Raw genomic sequence first — 19883 nt, forward strand, 5'->3', positions numbered from 1 at the left:
CAAAATAACCAGTAATACGTTATTTGAGTTTTGACAAATATTTACGCATGAGAAACTATTATTACATTCATGATATAGAACATTGAGATCCATCACTTTGAAATACTTCCTTGTGGCTTTTTACAATTGATTTTATTCTAGCACTCTTGTTTCTTGGCAACCTGATTTGTTTTTTAATCACTGAAATTTTGCCTTTTTTAAGAATTTCATTCAAAAGGAACATTATGGATGTCTTGTGTGTTTACTTCTGTCACTTGGCATAATAAAGATTCATCCATGCTATTGTATATTTAAGTATGTTGTTAATTTTTATTGCTGAGTAGTATTCTATTGCAAGGGTATACCTCAATTTTTTATCCATTTACTAGCTGATAGACATTCCAGTTTTTTTGTTTTTTGTTCTTTATTTAATTTTTTTTTTTACTATTATGAATAAGACTACCATGAACATTCTTTGATAGGTTTTTATGTGGACATATATCTTCATTTCTCCAGAAGTAAATAGGAGTGGGATTCCTGGGTTATGTAACAAATCATATGTTTAATTTTATATACTACTACCAACCTGTTTTCCTAAGTCGCTGTACCATTTTGTATTCTCAGCAGCATTTGAAAGTTCCAGATGCCAACAATATCTTTGCCATCAGTTGATATTTTAGGTCTTTTTAATTTTAGGCATTTCAGTAGATGTTTCTGTACCTTCTAGTAGATGTGGATCTATTTAGTAGATTTGTACCTGCATTTGTTTTAATATGCATTTTTCTAATGACTAATGATGTTGAACATTTTTTCAAGTGCTTTGTCATTCCTACATCTTTTATGAGATTTTAAAAATATCTTTTGTAACTTTAAAGATTGAGTTCCCTTAGTATTTAGTTATAGGAGTCTTCCTATATTCTAGATATAAGACCTTCATCAGATATGTTTTTGAAATAATTTTTTCCTAATATGTGGTTTGCCTTTTTATATTAACATTACATATATTTTTAAAATTTTACAATTGTGGTAAAATGTACATGATAAAATTTATCATTCTGATTATTATAAATGCACATTTCGTTGTGGCATTAAGTACATTCACATTCTTGTGCAGCCATTACCACTATCCCCTGTTAGGACTTTTGATGTTATTATAATTGGTATTGTTTTAATTTTCAATTATTAGCTTTTGATGTATAATAATATACCATTTTTTTATTATTGATCTTGTATTCTTCATGTAACTTTTTTGTGGATTCCTAGGATTTTCTACATAGACAATCATGTTGCCTGTGAATAAAGATACTATTACTTCTTTTCCAGTCTGTTTCTATTTCTATTTATTGTTTTATTACACTAGGGAAGATCTCTGGTGAGAGCATGCATGGCATGCATCTTTGACTTCTTAGGGTGAGGCAGTCTTTGACGATTAAATATGTTAGCTGTGGTTATTTTTTTCTTTTTTGAAGGTAGTCTATATCAGATTGAAGACAATTTCCTCTATTCTTTGCTAAGAATTTTTTTTTTTTTTTAAGTAGACTTCATGTTCAAGATGGAGCCCAGTGTGGGCTTGAACTTATGACCCTGAGATCAGGACCTGAGCTAAGAGTACATGTTCAACTGAGCCACCTAGGTGCCCCAAGAACAGCATCTATTTTTAAGTTCTATATACACTTGGAAAGAATGTCTAATCTGAATCTGATTGGTAGTGTTTTCCCAGAAATTGTTTGTTTCAAGTTTTTATTTAAAACAAAAATAATAAAACAAAAATAAGCTGGTTGACATAGAGTGTAATATTGGTTTCAGAAGTAGAATTTAGTGATTCATCACTTATATAAAAAACCCAGTGCTCATCACAAGTGCCCTTCTTGATACCCATCACCCGTTTAGCCCATCCCCTGCTCACCTCCAGAAATGTTAGCTTAAATAGGTTGATTATGTTGTTGAAGTCTTCTATATATTTACTGATTTTCTTCCTGCTTATTTTAGGAATTACTTAAAGAAATCTCTAGCTATGGTTATTAATTTATATATTTATCATTTAAGTTCTGTCACTCTTTGCTTCTTTATTTTGAAGCTGTTATTTGGTGCATATACTTTTGTTATGTCTGCGTGATGAGTTTATTTCTTTATCATTATGAAACCTCTATATCCCCAGTAATATTCTTTGATCTGAAGTCTAATTTTTCTGATATTGATATAGCCACCTCAGCTGTTTTTTTTTTGATTACTATTTGCATGTGTATCTTTTACAGCCCATTATTTTTATCTTTTTTTTCTTAGCCAAAGTGAATTTCTTGTGGCATATAGACAGATCTTGCATTTTATTCAGTGTGACAATTTCTGCTTTTTAATAGTTGTTTAGACCATCTATACTCAATGTAATTATCAAGATAGTTGAGCTTATATATATATCAGTTTGCTATTTGTTTTTTTTCCCTTCCTGCTTTTTCTTCTTTTCCTAACTTATGTTGGGTTTGAGTTTGTGTTTTATTTTTGTTTTTAATGATTTAATTTTATGCCCACTATGGGCTTCCTAGGTGTATGTTTTGGTTAATTAATTAATTAATCCATTGCTCTAAGGTTTACAATATATACTTTTAACTAGTTTACTTTCAAATAATGTTCTATTTCATGTATGGTGTAAGAACTTTATAACAGTATACCTCCATATCATTTGTAGTATTGATATCATCATTTTGTTTACTTCTATATATTCTATAATACCAACAATGCATTGTTATTATTTTTGCTTTTGAAGTCAGTTATCTGTTAAATTTTTATATTTTATATTTATCCACATACTTACTATTTCTGTCACTCCTAATTCATTTGTGCCAATTCAAATTCTAATCTGGTTTAATTTTTCTTCTTTTCTTCTTCCTGAAGAACTATCTTTAACATTTCTTTCAGTGCAGGTTTGCTGGCAAAGAATTCTCAGCTTCTGTTTGTGTGGAAAAACAGCTTGCTTGCTTGCTTGCTTGATTTATTTCCCTTTCTATTTGTAAATATAGTTTTTCTGGGCAAATTATATGCTATCATATTTTTCCTTTACATTAATTTATAGATACCTCCATTGTCTTCTGGCTTATACAGTTTTGGATAAATAGTATACTTTTGTTCTTATTTTAGTTCTTTGGTATGTAAGATGCCCTTTTATTAGTTTTCTGCAATAGAGTATAATGTGCATTGGTGTGATTTCTTTATGTTTATTCTGCATGGATCTTTAAATCTCTTGTTTTAATTTGTTCTGTACCCTTTTTTCTTTGGGTGTCCAATTATGCATGTTTTAGACTACTTGATATTATCCCACTTTTTTTCTGATTTTTTTCTATATTCATTTCTGTATACTGATGCAATTTTTTATTTATTTTTATTTTTTATTATTATTTTTTGATGCAATTTTTTAAAACTCCATAATCTTCTTTTCTTTAGTTTTAATTTACCAGTAATCCTGTCCTGTGTATTTTTTGTTTTAGAAATAATTCTGAAAGTTCCATTTGAGTCTTTTTCTTGTCTTTCTTATCTCTCATTATCTTTTCTTCTACTTTCTTAAACATATGAAAGATACTTATAATAATTGTTTTTATGGCGTGGTCTACTAATTCTATCATCTCTTTCATTTCTGTATTTCTACTGAGTGGAAATACAGAACCTTTCTTCTGGTTACTGGTCATCTTTTCCTATTTTTTTTCTTGGTCTTATCTTTTTGTTTTTAAAATTTCTTTTTATTTTTAATTGAAGTTTGGTCGACATACAATATTATTTTAGTTTCATGCATACAGCATAGTGACCCCACAATTGTATGTATTATGAGACATTCACCATGATTAAGTATTGATACCATGTGTCACCATACAAAGTGGTGTTCCATACACCCTATGCTGTACGTTCATCCCTATGACTCATGTATTTTATAACTGGATGTTTTTACTTTTTAGTCCCCTTCACCTACATTGCCTATCCCCTCTCCTTCTCTGTTCTGGCAGCCACCACTTTGTTGTCTGTATTTTGTTTCTGTTTCTTTGGTTTGTTCATTTTTTTTTTAATTTTATTTTTTTTTAGATTCCACCTCTAAGTGAAATCTTAGGGTATTTGTCTTTCTTTTTTTGACTTACTTCATGCGTAATTTTTTCTAGGCTCTTTGATATCATAACAAATGTCAAGGTTTCATTCTTTTACTTGGCTGAGTAATATTCCATTATGCACATATACCACATCTTTATGTATTCACCTATCAGAGAACACTCAGGTTTCTTCTGAATTGTGGCTACTATAAATAATGCTGCAATAAACATTAGGGTCCCATTTATATGTTTGAACTAGTGTTTTCATTTTTTAGTAAATACCCAGCAATCAAATTACTGAATTGTATGGTATTTCTATTTTATGTTTTTTGAGGAACCTCTATACTGTTTTCCATAGTGGATAAACCAGTTTACATTCCCAGCAAGAGTGCATGAAGGTTCCTCTTTGTCCATATCCTTGCCAACATTTGTTATTTCTTCTCTTTTTGATATGAGTCATTCTGGGAGGTGTGAAGTGATATTTCATTGTGAGTTTGATTTGCATTTCCCTGATGATTAATAATGTTGAGCATTTTTTCATATGTCTGTTGGCTGTTTGGAAGAATGTTTAGGTCCTTTGCCAATTTTTTAATCACATTGTGTGTTTTTTTTTTTTTTTTTTTTTTTTGTGTGTGTGTTGACTGGTATGAGTTCTTTTTATATTTTGGATATTAACTCCTTAGCAGCATATCATTTCAAAATATTTTCTTCCATTTGGTGGGATATTTTTCATTTTGTTGTTCGTGTCCTTTACTGTGCAAATTTTCTAGTTTGATATAGTCTCAATTGTTTTTTTTTGCTTTTGTTTCCCTTGCTGCGGAGACAGATTCTGAAAATTATTGTTCAAGCTGATGTCCAAGAATTCACATTGTATATTTGTTTTTTTTTTTTTTTTTTAAGGATTTTTATGGTTTCAAGTCTTCCATTTAGGTCTTTAATCTCTTTTTGAGCTTATTTTTATTTATGGTGTGATAAAGTGGTCCAGTTTTGTTCTTTTGGATGTAACTGTTCTGTTTTCCCATCACTATTTACTGAAGACACTCTCTTTTCCTCATTGTGTATTTTTGCCTCCTTTGTCATAGATTAATTGACCATATTAACATGGATTTATTTCTGGGCTCTCTGTCCTGTTCCATTGATCTATGTGTCTGTTTCCTTGCCTGTACCATACTGTTTTGATTACCATACTATAGCTTTGTAGTCTAGTTTTGAAATCTGGGATTGTAGTACTTGCAGCTTTGTTCTTCCTCAAGATTGCTTTGCCTATTTGAGGCTTTTCATGTTTCCATACAAATTTTAGTATTCTTTTGTTCTTGCTCTGTGAAAAATACTCTTGGTATTTTGATAGAAATTGCATTGGGTCTATAGATTGCTTTGGTAGTATGGGCATTTTACCAATACTAATTCCTTCAATACATGAGCGTATTGTACCTTTCCATTTATTCGTATTGTCTTCAATTGCTTTCATGCATTTGCAAATGGATTGTTTTCTTAATTTCTTTCTGCTAGCTTCTTATTAGTGTACAGAACCATAACAGATCATTATATCCTGTTTTTGCAATCCTGAAATTTTACTGAACTCATTGAATAGTTCTAATAGATTGTGTGTGTGTCTGTGTAGTCTTTAGGGTTTTCTACGTACAGTATCATGTCATCTGCAAATAGTGATAGTTCTACATCTTTATACCAATTTGGATACCAATTTGTTTAGTTAGTCTACTTGCTGCAGCCAGGTCTACCAATATTATGTTGGGTAGAAATAGTAAAGAGGACATCCTTGTCTTTTCATGGCCTTAGAGGAAAAGCCTTTAGCTTTAAGTACGATGTTAGGTATGGGTTTGCTATATATGGCCTTTATTATGTTGAGATATATATTCTCTGTAAACCCACTTTGTTGAGAGTTTTTGCTATAAACAGATGTTGAATTTTGTCAAATGCTTTTTCAGCATTGACTGATATGATTATATGATTTTTAGCCTTCATTTTGTTGATGTGATGTACCATATTGAGTGATTTGCTGAGATCAGACCATCCTTGCATTGTTGACATAAATCCTACTTGATCACAATGAATGATCCTTTTTACATATTTTGAATTCGATATATGAATATTTTGCTAAGGGTGTTTGCATATATAATTAGGGCTTTTGGTCCATAATTTTATTTATTTATTTTTCTGTAGTGTCCTTGTCTGGCTTCAGTCTCAGGCTAATTCTGGCCTTCTAGGATGGGTTTGGAAGTATTTCAACCTCTTCTATTTTTTGGAATAGCTTAAGAAGGATAGGTATTAATTCTTTAAATGTTTGGTGGGATTCACCTGTACAGCTCTCTGGTCCTAAGCATTTATTTTTTGGTGGTTTTTGATTACTGGTTTAGTTTCATTATTACTAATCAATTGATCTGTTCATATATTATTTTTCTCCTTGATTCAGTCCTGGAAGATAGTAAGTTTTTAGGAATTTATTCTAAACTTTTCTAGGTTGTCCAGTTTATTGACAAATCATTTTTCGTAGTGGTCTTTTCTAATTCTTTGAATTTATGTGGTGTCAGGTTTTTTGTTTTTTTAAGATTTTATTTATTCATGAGAGATACAGAGAGAGAGAGACATAGGCAGTGGGAGAAGCAGGCTCCCTTTGGGGAGCCTGATGCGGGACTTGATCCCAGGACCCCGGGATCATGACCTGAGCCAAAGGCAGATGCTCAACCACTGAGCCACCCAGGTGCCCCTGTCTGGTGTCAGTTTTAACTTCTTTTCTTTCATGTCTGATTTTATTTATTTGAGCCCCCTAAACTTCCCCATACCTTTTTTTTTTTTTATCCTTGATGAGTCTGACTAAACGTAATAGCAGTTTTGTTTTACTTTTCACAGAACTCGTTCTTAGTTTCATTGATTCTTTCTTTCTTTCTTTCTTTTTTTTTTTTGTCTCTTTTTATTTACACTCTGATCTTTATTATTTCTTTCCTTCTATTTTGGGTTTTGTTTTTCATGTTCCTGTAGGTATAAGATAGATGACTTATTTGAATTTTTTATTTTGTTTCTTGAAATACACCCTTATGGCTATAAGTTTCCCTCTTAGAATTCCATGTGTCCCAAAGATTGGAACCATTGTGTTTCCTTCCTCATTTATTTCAAGGTATTTTTGATTTCCTCTTTCATTTCTTCATTGACTCACTGGGTGTTTAGTATTGTGTTGGCTAGCCTCATGTATTTGTGTTTTTGTCTTGTAATTCTTATAATTGTAACCTTGTAATTTATTTCTTATTTCATACTTTTGTGGTCCAAAAAGATGCTTGGTATAATTTGTCTCCTTATATTTCTTGAGATTTGTTTTTTGCCCCAACATGTGTTCTGTCCTGGAGAATGTTCCATGTATACCTGTAAAGAATATGTATATTATTTTTGGTTGGAATGTTTTGCATATATGTGTTAAGCCCATCTGGTCTAATGTGTCTTTCAAAACCGCCGATTCCTTTTTGATTTTCCTTTTTTTTAAGTATTTTTTTTTAAAGATTTTATTTATTTATTAATGAGAGACACACACACACAGAGGCAGAGACACAGGTAGAGGGAAAAGCAGGCTCCATGCAGGGAACCCGATGTGGGACTCAATCCTGGGACTCTGGGATTATACCCTGGATCAAAGGCGGCGCTAAACTAAGCCACCCGGGCCACCCTCCTTTTTGATTTTCTGTCTGAATATTCTATTCATTGATGCAAGTGTATCATTAAAGTTCCATATTGGGGCAGCCCAGGTGGCTGGCAATCAATCTCTTTGATTTGTTTGTTTTGTTCCATTTACATGGAACATGTTTTTGTTGTCCATTCACTTTTAGTCTGTCTGGGTCTTTAGGTCTGAAGTGAGTCTTTTATAGGCAGCATATAGGTGAGTCTTGCTTTTTTATCCGTTAGGTCACATTGTGTCTCTAGAGCATTTGAACGATCTACATTTAAAGTAATCACTGATAAGTATGTACATATTGCCATTTTATTAAATTTTTTCTGGTTTTTATAATTTTTTTCTATTCCTTCCTTCTTCTTGGTCTTTTACCTTGTGATTTGATAACTTTTTTAGTATTATGCCTAGCTAGAGCCATTTCTCTTTGTATTTCATTTATCTATTACAGGGTTTTGGCTTGTGGTTACCATGAGGTTCATACATAACATCCTATGTATTTAGCAGTCTATATTAAGTTGATGGTTGCTTAAATTCAAACACATTCTAAAAGCACTTCAGCTTTACTCCTTATTTTACATATTAGATATATGCTATTATGCCTTTTAACCTTCATCCTGGCTTTATAAGTGATTTATCTACTATTTTTGTGATAATCTTTGCTTTTATCAGTGACATTTTTTCTCTTTATAGTTCTTCTAGTTGTGATCTGTTTTCTTTTTTCTCTTTTCCTTTTGTTTTCTTTTTTTTCTTCCCACTTAAAGAAGTTTCTTTAACATTTCTTGTAAGGCCAGTTTAGTGGTGATGAACTATTTTAAGTTTTGTTTGGGAAGCTCTCATGATCATAAAATGATAGGGTTAAAATGATAACTTTGCCAGGTTGACTATTCTTGATTGTAGATTTTTTCTGTTCAGCACTTAAGACTGTATTGTGCCACTCTTTTTCTAGCCCGCAAAATTTGTACTGAAAAATAAGCTGGTAGCCTTTTCTGGTTTCCCTTGTACTGAAGTATTTGCTCTTCTCTTGCTGCTCTTAAGATTCCTTTCTTATCTTTAATCTTTGCTATTATTGTTGTGTGTCTTGGTGTGGACATCTTTGGTATTCATCTTGTCTGGGGCTCTCTAATTCCTGGACTTGAATATTTATTTCCTTTTGCAGGCTAGGGAAAATTTTCAATTACTGTTTCTTCAAATAATTTTCCTGCTCTTTTCTTCTCATTCATCTCCTATGATGTAAATGTTAGTACATTTGATGTTGTTCCAGAGGTCCCTTAACCTATACCCATTTTTAAAAATTCTTTTATCTTTTTGTGTTCATTTGGGTGGTTTCCATTATCCTGTCTTCCAGATTGCTGATCTATTCTATATTCCGTATCTGCTGTTGACTCCCTTTAGTGTATTTTTCATTTTAACTATTGTATTCTTTAGTTCTGATTTTTTTTTTTTAATGTTTTCCTTCTTTTGTTGAAGGTCTCACTGAGTTCATATACTCTTCTCTCTAGTCTAGTTAGCATCTTTATGACTGTTACTTTGACCTCTTCACCAGGTAGCTTTCTTTTCTTTCCTTTCCTTTTCTTCTCTCTAGTCTAGTTAGCATCTTTATGACTGTTACTTTGAACTCTTCACCAGGTAGATTTTTTTTCTTTCCTTTTTTTAAAGATTTTATTTATTTATTCATGAGAGACATAGAGGGAGAGAGGTAGAGACACAGGCAGAGGGAGAAGCAGGCTTCCCTGAAGGAGCCCAATGTGGGACTCAGTCCCGGATCCCAGGATCATACCCTGAGCTGAATGAAGGCAGACGCTCAACTGTTGAGCCAACCAGGCATCCCACCTGGTAGATTTCTTATCTCCATTTTGTTTTGTTTTTATAAGGTGTTGTTTTCTTTTGTTTGGAATGTATGCCTCTGATCCTCATTTTGTCTGGCTCTTTGTTTCTGTTTATATAGGCCGGCTACGTCTCCTGATCTGGAATATAGTAACCTTATGTAGAACATTTCCTGTGGGGCCTGGTATTGCAGCCCCCCTTAGTCACCTTCTGAAGTAGGCACTCCAGGGGTTTCCCCTGTGTCTGTGTGTCTTCCTGTTTTGAGTGAGCCTTGACTGCTGTAGTTGTGCTGGTAGGTGGGCTGGCATCCCCCGCTCCCCCAGCCTCCCCTGGGGTTGTCCACCAGGTAAGTGGGTGTTAGTCCATTTTGGTGGATGCCCAATCCAGCTAAGTCTGTGTGCCTGTGGGCTATGGCAAATCAGGATTCATTCTGGAGGGTGCCTTTTGGGATGGGAGGGTTGGGTGGGTATGCAGGGGACGCACGGATGGGGTGAGCTCTACTAGCCAGGAAAATGGAGACTATTTCCCCTAGCACTTCTGGGGGAAAGTTCTTGATGATCCCTGCCCCTCTGGCATATGCCTTAAAATTAGTAAATCTCCTTTACCTATAACCCAGGTGCTCTTTAAACTTTACCCTTGTGCTTGGTCTTGGATGAATAATACAGTATTCTGATCCTCTAAGTGTGAAGTCTTGGTTTCATATATAGGCCTTTGGCTCTCTCAGTTATTCTTGCTTGTTTTCAAAGCTGGATGGTATGGGACTTGTCTTTCCAGTTCAGGTTCCTGGAGCTGGGGGTACCCAATGTGGGGCCTCATCTTCTTGCTCCTCAGGGAGGACTTCCACTCCTGTGGTATCTTCCCATTTGTGGGTTACCATGCAGGAGGTTTTGTTCCTAACTACTTCTCAGTCCCTCTTGCCCTTCTTGATGTGGCTTTTTCTTTATATCCCTAGCTATGGAAGAGTTGTTCTGCTAGTCTTCTGGTCATGTTTTGAATTAGTTGCATTATATGTACTTGCAATCTCAGTGTGTCTGTAGGTGGAGGTCAGCTCAGGGACCTCCTACTCTGCCATCTTCCCTGCAGTCTCTTTCTGATTTTTTTGAATGGCTGTTAATTTTGATTGGATGAAGATATTTTGAGTTTTATCTTATTGATTGTTGAATTTTGTTGTATTATTTAAATACTGTATATTGTTCCAACTCTCACTTATGCTATTTAAAATCAAGTGGATTATTTGAGGCATATTTTTAAGATTTGTGAGTGTGGGTCCAGAACAGATTTGATTGTAGATCTAATGTAACCACACTACTAAGGAGATGTGTTCCCAAGAATTCAGCTGAATCCTCTATGTATTTACATGGTTTATGCACTCTAACTAGTAGGAATACAAACCATTGCCCACTGTGTGTGAGCTCCAGATGTTGTACTCACTTTTGTTTATCTTTTCCTAGTCTTCTGTAATTTTCTGTCATTTGTGTATGGGTTTTAGTCATCCCAAGACAGCAGACATTTCTATCTCTGGGATTCTTACCCAGCGTAGTTTTCTCAGGTTCTTGGCCCTGGAAATTCTAGTTGCCTTATAAACTTTTAACTGTCTCCTGAACTTAGTTTTGCTTGGGTTCTTGTAGCCTGTTAACTGACTTCAGATTGTCAGCTGGGCAATGACAATCCTTACTCTGCTTATTTCCTTTTTTTCAGGTGTTACAGTCCTGTGCTATCTGTGGTCTAATATCTAAAAACCACTGTTTTATATATCTTGTTCAGTTTTCTAGTTCGGTTACTTGAAAAGTTAAATCTGGCCCCTGTGTCTCCATTTTGATTGAAAGTAGAATGTTATCGTATAGTGTAATTTAAACTTTCCTTCAACCTTTGTCATGCTTTTCCTTTGAAGTAACCACTGTATAGAAGATAATGGATATGTTAGAGGTAGATTGTATAAAGATGTCTGCTGGTGATAGGAAATGTGTGTTTTATTTTTTCTGTTCATGCTTTTTTTATTTTTATTTTTAAGATTTTATTCATTCATTCATGAGAGACACACAGAAAGAGACAGAGACATAGGCAGAGGGAGAAACAGGTTCCCTGCAGGGAGGCCAATGCGGGACTCCATCCCAGGATCCCGGGATCCCGATCTGAGCCAAAGACAGATGCTCAACCACTGAGCTACCCAGGTGCCTCTTTTTATCTTTTGTTATATTTTATATTTTATAAAGTATTTCATAGAAAATAAAGCCTCTCCTCTTGTCATTATGTCTTTGTATAAAATTTACACACTAGGAATATACACCATATTTTTTGGTAATTTTCTTATATCTTAGACACATTACTTCCTATTCTTAATAAACCTTGAAAAACCAGACATTTCTCATTTCTGTATCCATAATAGATCATTGTACTTAGCAACTATGTAGAAAACACACTCATTTTGACGTAATGTGAAGAATAATAGTGTGCAAATTTTAACTTTTTTGATCTTTTTGATTAATTAGAGATCCTCAGTATAGCTATAGGGTTTTCCTGTTCATTTTCTGAAATGAGTCTAATCTGATCTTTCTCCAGATCTGTATTCTTTCTGACTAGGTGACAGTTCCAGAGCTTTCCATCCTTGGCATTATTATACTTTTCATTGTGTTGAAACTATAGTTTATAGGATAGCTGCAGTTGCACTTGATGGTTCTAACGCTTTGGTCTTTTTAGGATTCATGCATGTAGTAACAAATACCACCAATAACATCATCTCTAAAGGATGAGGACTATAGATATGTACAATTTAAAATTATTTCTTTTGGAAACTTGTCTATTTTTCCATTCTTTCTTTATTTCTTCTGGAAATTATATGTGTTCTTCAAGGTTACGCAAGCTTTGACAAGCTGAGCTTTGCTAGCCTATCCAAGGGAAAAGTCAGCACCTTACATAAAGCCAAAGTAGAAGAGAAAAAAATCCCTAATTTTAATAGCATTGTGTCAGGAAATAAAAAGCGTGGTGGGGCATGTGTGTAGATGTATGTAAACTTGTAGTTCTTAGGTTAGGTTTTTATTGTGTTCTTTCTATGTCTTGTAGAGGATATAATATAGGCCATGGTGAAAAACGTTTTTTCTTGACTTTTTAAAGGAATAGGTGGTTGTTTTTGTGATGCTGTCAAGATAAAATTTCTATTTTTTGTTAATATATCTAATATATGTTTGAGTTTTCTGTACACAGATGAATCTTTATGTAGCCTTTGTATTTTACCCTAGGCAATGCTGTGTGCTTTCTTGTGTTTGGCTCTGGTTTCAGTTGGCTTCCCTTTTCTGAGACTTGACCTATTTAATGTACACAGCCTACTTTCTAGTGTTCCAGTGCAGCTATATATGCCCCTTATCTCCTGCTTTCTTTCGCTTGAATCCTGAGTGAGATCTCTCCCTCTGTATTTATCTTTTCCTCTTTTGAAATTTTCCTTTTTGGTATACCATTTCACTAGGGGATTATTATATAATTTGATAAATTGAGTAATCCTTATTCGTTAATAATACTGCTACTGATTGTAGGGACTTTTGGTATTTAAATTGACAATTACAGGAGGTGATAATTTATGTCATTAATATGATATTAAGCACTTTGAGATTTTATTTTCTTTTACGTAATTTTGAGAGTTTTTAGGCTTTATCTAGATTCTTACGATGAGGAAAAGAAATATTGTAAAATAAGTAAATAGTCTCTTAAAACCATAAGGTTCTGGGGAAAATTATTTCTCTTGAAACTCAGATCAGTAGAGGTATGTCTGTACTGTTTCCTTGGTAGCTTTAAGTCAGGTATTTCCATGGATGTTCTGCTTGTCCAGAAAGAGAGCCTAAAGCTGGATTTTTCACTTGGGGAGTGCTTAAATGCTCCACAAATCAGTGACCAGATTTGTTTCATTTTGTGCCCATGTGGTTTCTGTGGGTAGTTTGTTGTTTTAAAAACTTTCAAAGAAGAGAATTTTTTTTCCTGGCAATCATGTGTATCCTGTGCAAGTATTTTTCATTATTAATAATCTTGAAAAGAACCAACTCCAGGTCATAATGCAGTTGGCTAAAATCATAAGGTTTTATCCAGTCATCCCATATGATTTGTGTCTGGTTTGCCAAAATCCATTAATTTGAGGTTCCCAAAGGGCAGAGTAATGGTTTCCTCTCTTGTTTCTGTCACCAACCTGTTTTTGGAAATTATGTCTATGAATTTTGTGTAAATTAACAGTCTTTCAGAGAAATTCAGGAGATATTTAGATTTAATTTCTTCTAGGACTATAAACTGGTTTTACTTTGGGGTGGGTATTTACCTCCTTTCTTACTCTATCTAGAAATTTCTCCTTCTGGTTTTAACTTGAATTCCAGCTTTTTTGTTGTGTTTTGATTTCCATCTTCTTCCTCATTTAGACTTTAGTGGTTAGAAATATTGTCTTTAATTGAATTTCAAAGTGGTTAAGTTTTTGTCATTTTCCATTCTCCTGTCCAGTAGTGAGGGTTTGCTTCTGTAGGTATACTGCAACCTTTTAGTAATGAATATGGGTTAAAAGATAAATTGAATTAAATTATTGAGTTATTTCAGAAATTGGAACATCATGCTATTTACATTTCTGGCCACAGTGAAGATTTTCATGAAAGTAAAGTTTTGTAGTTAAGTGTTTGAAAGTGAAGCTTTTGTATCATCAGTTTGTAGGCTTGAAAGATTGTCTTGAGGATTTGTCTAGCCCAGAATTACAATGTTAAATAGTTCGCATAAATCTAGTTAATAAGTGAATTAACCAGAGAGAAAACTTGAAGAACCCCTTCTCTGAACTTTCTAATTTAACAGAGGAGGGCACTGAACTCAAGATAGATTTGGTGACTGTCTATGATAATGTGTAATTTAGTCAGTGTTAGGACTAGGGCCTTGTGCCCTGACTCCACATCCAGTGCTCTTTCCAGTCCCTTGGGATTTCTTACTATTTTATCCCCAACAAAATAACAATTTAGTGTAAAATGTTATAGGGTTCTAGTTTTAAAATAACCAAATACATTTTGTTTTTGTGATATGTTTGATCAGAGAAATCTTACAAATTCATACCATATTTTCCATCTTGTCCTGTAAAACAGTAATGATCATCTTTTAGGTTATCCATTGAATATATGAAGAAGGAAATAAAGAAGGCTTTTATTTGTTTAAGCCTATTCTTCACTATTAAAGTGGTTTTTAAAACTTTCCAAAGCTAGGAAAACGTGTAAATAACAACTTCCTAGTTAGCATCTGTTGATGGCTTATTTAACATTGTTTTTTCATGTCTGTCTTTCTAATGGAATCTGTTTTGTTCAGACATCTAACTCATCTTCACAAGACTCAGAAAAAGGGGTGCTCTTTCTTAGTTTAAGGATTGATTCTGGTAAGTCTAAGTGAAACATGGCAATTCCCTTTCTTTGCTAGCGACAGGTTCAAAGATGGGCAAATTATAATCTCAGAATATCTTGATTATCTTGCTACCAGTCTGTAGATGAAGCTGCACATAGGCAGTTAGTGAGGGGAGTTACAGAGGATTTCTGAAGCTCTGACTTGTTCTTAGAACCTCCTGTACCTGTGGACTTCCTCTTCTATTTGATAATGGTTATGTGTTTCCTTATTGTTGAAGCCAGTTTGCTTTTGGAATTTCTCTTACTTCTGGATGAAAAATGCTATCTGATGCATCTCCTGATACTTTACATTGTGTAAGATGATTCAGTAAGAGTTAGATTTTGGCCACTAAGTTGATGTGAATTCAAGGAATAGAGAAGACTTTTGATAGATTGGAAATTAGGAGAATCTCTTAAGAGATATATGACTGAGCGAGTTATAAAATCAGGGCTCATAAGGCATCATAAACCTTTCATCTTTTTAGTTCCACTGAACTTTCGTTTTTTTTTTAATTACCTTCTAAATCCAGTGGTTTTTGTTCATTTTTTATTTTCTTTGACCTCTATTATGTGTATTTTCATCCTTGTATACTTTGTCCATATGATTTCTAGGGCATGATTATGTCTTTGTGTATTTATGATCATTTCTTTTAAATTTCTTTTACTGACTTTCTCTGACCTATCCCTTCAGTAGTAATGGTTTTCTGTGTTTTCTATTTTCTTGGCCTAAGTAAAAATAAATAAATAAATAAATAAATAAATAAATAAATAAATAAATAAATGTTTAGAATAATTTTAGATTCATAGAAAAAATGTGAGCTTAGTACAGAGATTTCTCATATACCCCACTCATAGTTTTTCCTACTTTTGTTTTATTAGTATGGTGCCTTTAAAAAAATTAATGAAACAATGTTTATATATAATTATTAACATTTTAAAAAATTAATGAAACATTGTTTATACATAATTATTAACTAAAGTCCATACTCTTTTCAAATTTCCATAGTTTATGTGTACCATCCGTGTTCTCTTCCAGGTTCCCTTATGGGCAGGATACCTATTATATTTAATGGTTATTGGTACTTAGATTCTTGGCTATGATGGTTTTTTAAACTTTGCTTTCTTTTGATGACCTTGACAGTTTTGAGTAGTATTGGTCAGGTGTTTTATAGATTGTCCTTCAAACAATTGGGGTTGTTCTTATGTTTTACTTACATTTAGAATGAAGTTAGGGGTTTTTGGGAGGAGACCACAGATGTAAAATGTCATTTTATTATGTCGTATCAAGGGTACATACTATCAACATAACTTAATCATTGTTCATATTGACCTTGATCATTTGGCTGAGATGTTTTTTGTCTGGCTTTTCTGCTTTACAATTCTTCTTTCTCCTCCCTTTCCATATGTATTTGCAGAACAAAGTCAGCGTGTGCAGGCCACACTTAAGGAGTGAGAAGTTTCACCTTCTTGAGGGTAGAGTATATAAATTAATTGGAATTTTTCTGCATGGCAAATTTCTCCATTCTTCCTTCCTCCTTTTCTTCTGTTATTCTTTTCTGTTCTTTTTATTCCTTCCTTCCTTTTTTTTTATCATATATATCAGTATGGATTTGTGGATATTTATTTTCTACTTTACTTAGCCTAAATTTTTAATTGCTGTATGTACTTTGATGCTTTCTAAATATGTTTATCCTGGCAGTTCTTCCCACTTCTCTTTTAGAAAGAGCTCTTTCTAGTCAACTTCTTACTGGACTGCATCCTACTGGTCTTTCTTTTTTGAAACCTCCGACTAAATGTGACCATATTGCTTAGGCTCAGAGTAATCATTTTATAACTCATCTCTTTAATTTTATGTCTCATTTCTTCTACCCAAACTTGCTTTTCTACCTGCTTCTTCAAAACTAGAAACCAGTGAAATCTTTTAGTTTTCCTTTCACTGTTTTCACTTCCAGAGTAGCTTTCATTTGGATTATATTTGTCTCTTTTATTTCCCTTAAAACTAGCTTATTCTGCTTCCACACCATTATCTGTATCACTTCCTAGACATTTTTCTAAAATATACTTACTTATTTAAAATATTTATCTTCTCAGAATTCTTCCCTGTCAGTGGGTTGACAAAACTAAGAGATACCAGTTACTATGTGCCCTGTGGTTCAAGAGGTCTTCATTTTGTTATCTAAGAGTTCTATTTTCTTTTTCTAAAATATATATATTAAATATATATGTATATATCTTCCAAAGGTTAGCTTTGAGTACTTAATTTAGATATTGAAATGCTGTATATTATGGATATTAGAAGCTTCAAAAAATTCCCCCAGAATAGAGCTCTATAGTGACTAACTGGCTTTACTACTGTTATAGAATCTGAACAATACTTTTTTATGTTGTAATCTCGGGTTTTAAAGATGTGGGTTGTGAGAAATAAACTGGAAATCTTGTCTCTGTGGGTTGGAATCTGGTGTGGCTTCAAATGACAAACAAAATATTTTAGCATGTACTTGCCAGGTAGTTTCGAATGGATTTTCCATAGGGTACAAACTTTTAAAGCCAAATAATGTAAAGTGATTTTATACTTGCAGACAGACTCCTGTTGAGTTACTTTTGATTTTGTTAACTTATGGTGGGGAAATCAGTAGCCGATTAAGCAAACAATTGAAGAAACATCCTGTACATCCTTTATACATTTTGTTCCTGTTCACTTGTCACATGTTATTTGGGGAAGGGTTCTGAGATGACATGCCAAGAGTTGGTATCCTAAAAGTCTGCTAGACTTTTTCTTTATATTTTTAAAATGACAAGTATATTAAGGTCTAGAATATCTTGTTTTGTTTCAAGGAATTACCCTAGAAGAATTGAAATTAGTAATTTTAGATTTTTAATTGTACTTAAATGAAGATATATATATGTTTTTTCCCTTTCTTTTAATTTATTTGAGAATTTTAGGAAAGGAACATTGTGTTACTATTAGGGTGGCCAGTATAAAAAGGTCTAGGTGAATTTATTGTCTTTTTCTTTCAGCTTGCATTATTCTTATTTATATGAGTGGCTAGAGATGTCACATGTAATTTGAGGTCTACATCTGGTTTTATGTTGAGTGAATTTGATCTAGGCTCGGCTATCTTCAATGGTGATTTTCCCAGCTGTAAATTAGGAACTTGGCATTGAAAATCATGTGGTTTTGTGTAAGTAGAATTCAGATTGTGATGTTTTCTGTCACTTCATAATTCTAATTTTAGAGTTTCAATTTTTATAGTAGAATAATTCACTCCAGAAAAGTCTAAAATCTGATTGCCCATATATTGCCAGGAACATTGATGGTCAATGATTTGAGTCAAACTGAATATCCTTAATTAGAAATATGATGAAGCTTTTACCCTTCCACTCATAGAATTGTAACCAGGAATTTTCGATCTTTTCCTTGTAAAGACTACATACAGGAAACCCTTTGTATTTGCATTCTCAAATTTCTTGGAAACACAGAGATATCTCTGGAATTTTTCCTTCATTGGTAATAAAAAGGGAGGTGTAGGGGATAAGCCTATAGCATGAGCCTCTTACTGCTCTTTTGCCTTTCCTTAAAAAAAATAAAAATCACCTTTCAAAATAATGATCTGAATTGAATAGAATTTCAATTGGAATATTGCAGGCACCACGGAGTCTTTTCTTGTAGCTGTTAGCTACTTGTGCAATGCCATCTACTAGATTATAAATGTCTTGAGGATTGAAGTTATATATGTTCATTTTTGTATTGTTACACTTAACTCCTCACATAATTTACATAGAATAAATACAGTGAGTTTGTTGGATTAAATTGGCCTGACTTGAATTAGGATGGGGGATTAAGCGGATGGAAAAACAGACTAATCTGAGGGAAGCTGAACCTTGTACTCCTTCTAGATATCTTGTTGTTTTTAAGTAACCAAGAATGGTGATGTTTTATTTACCTTTAACATCCTTATGCTTGACTAGTCAGAAATTATAGCATGTCCTTGCTCTCTTACCAGCTAGGAATTTAGCTTTTTAAAAGGAAATTACCTTTTAATAAGTTGCTCTGTGTGATAATTCTGGTGGTTAAAAAATACCATATATATATTAATATATACTATATTATATATATTATAATATATACATATTGTATAATGCATATTATATATGTATACATGTAATATAAAACATAATAATACAATCATAATAATATAATCATCAATATTTAATATTAACATAATATATTATACTATTGACATTTAATAATATATAATTATAACATAATTATATTACAATTATTTATATAATTATATAATTATATATAATATATATTATAACCTATAGGGATTATAGGTTTATTTCATGATCCCCAGGACCTGGAATCATGACCTGAGCCAAAGGCAGACCTCCAACCAACTGAGGCACCTGGGTGCCCCTCTCTTTGTGATTGTTGTTAATACAAATATATGTGAATTTGATTATATTTGTTTTATATCCTAGTTTTTAAACTTTTATTTTTTCCAATAGATTTTATTTTATTTTTCTGGAAAAAAGGATATAATTAATATGTATTAATATAATATATTAATATATAATATAATAGAATATATTAACATATATTGTATATATTTATATATTAATATATAATATTTTATATTGTAATATAATAAATATATTACAAATACCAGAGGGATTAACTCTCATGAATTAATTTCTAGACTAAATTTTTCAGTTATTTTCTGCTACCTTCCTCCTCACTTAAAAAACTGTGTAATTTGCATATGTTGTGAAATGTACACATAGGAGGTGTATAATTTGTTATAATTGACTAATATGTAACTATGTACTCTATATATTTCTATTAAGATATAAAAAATTTCCATTTCCCCAGAAAGTTCTTCAGTTCCCCTTGTAATCTCTCTCTATATACGATTTTACCCATCTCCCCAAACTCTTCTAATTTCTTTTACA

The 19883-nt window shown here is 32.8% G+C and overlaps 1 protein-coding gene across 4 annotated transcripts in view; it reads left to right on the forward strand.

Moving 5' to 3' along the window:
* The window catches only part of CCDC91 (coiled-coil domain containing 91), a 364665-nt gene that overhangs the window by 24721 nt on the left and 320061 nt on the right, over positions 1–19883 (forward strand). Inside the window, exon 1 of one of the 4 annotated variants that reach the window (XM_055318680.1) lies at positions 16378–16400. The exons of the other annotated variants lie outside the window; for them this stretch is intronic. The gene's annotated coding sequence lies outside the window, so the exon portion shown is untranslated. Of the gene's footprint in view, positions 1–16377; positions 16401–19883 lie in introns of those variants that run through there. 4 annotated transcript variants of the gene reach the window in all.

This window comes from Nyctereutes procyonoides, unplaced genomic scaffold (assembly GCF_905146905.1).
Source record: "Nyctereutes procyonoides isolate TBG_1078 unplaced genomic scaffold, NYPRO_anot_genome, whole genome shotgun sequence".
Taxonomy (NCBI): Eukaryota; Metazoa; Chordata; class Mammalia; order Carnivora; family Canidae; genus Nyctereutes; species Nyctereutes procyonoides.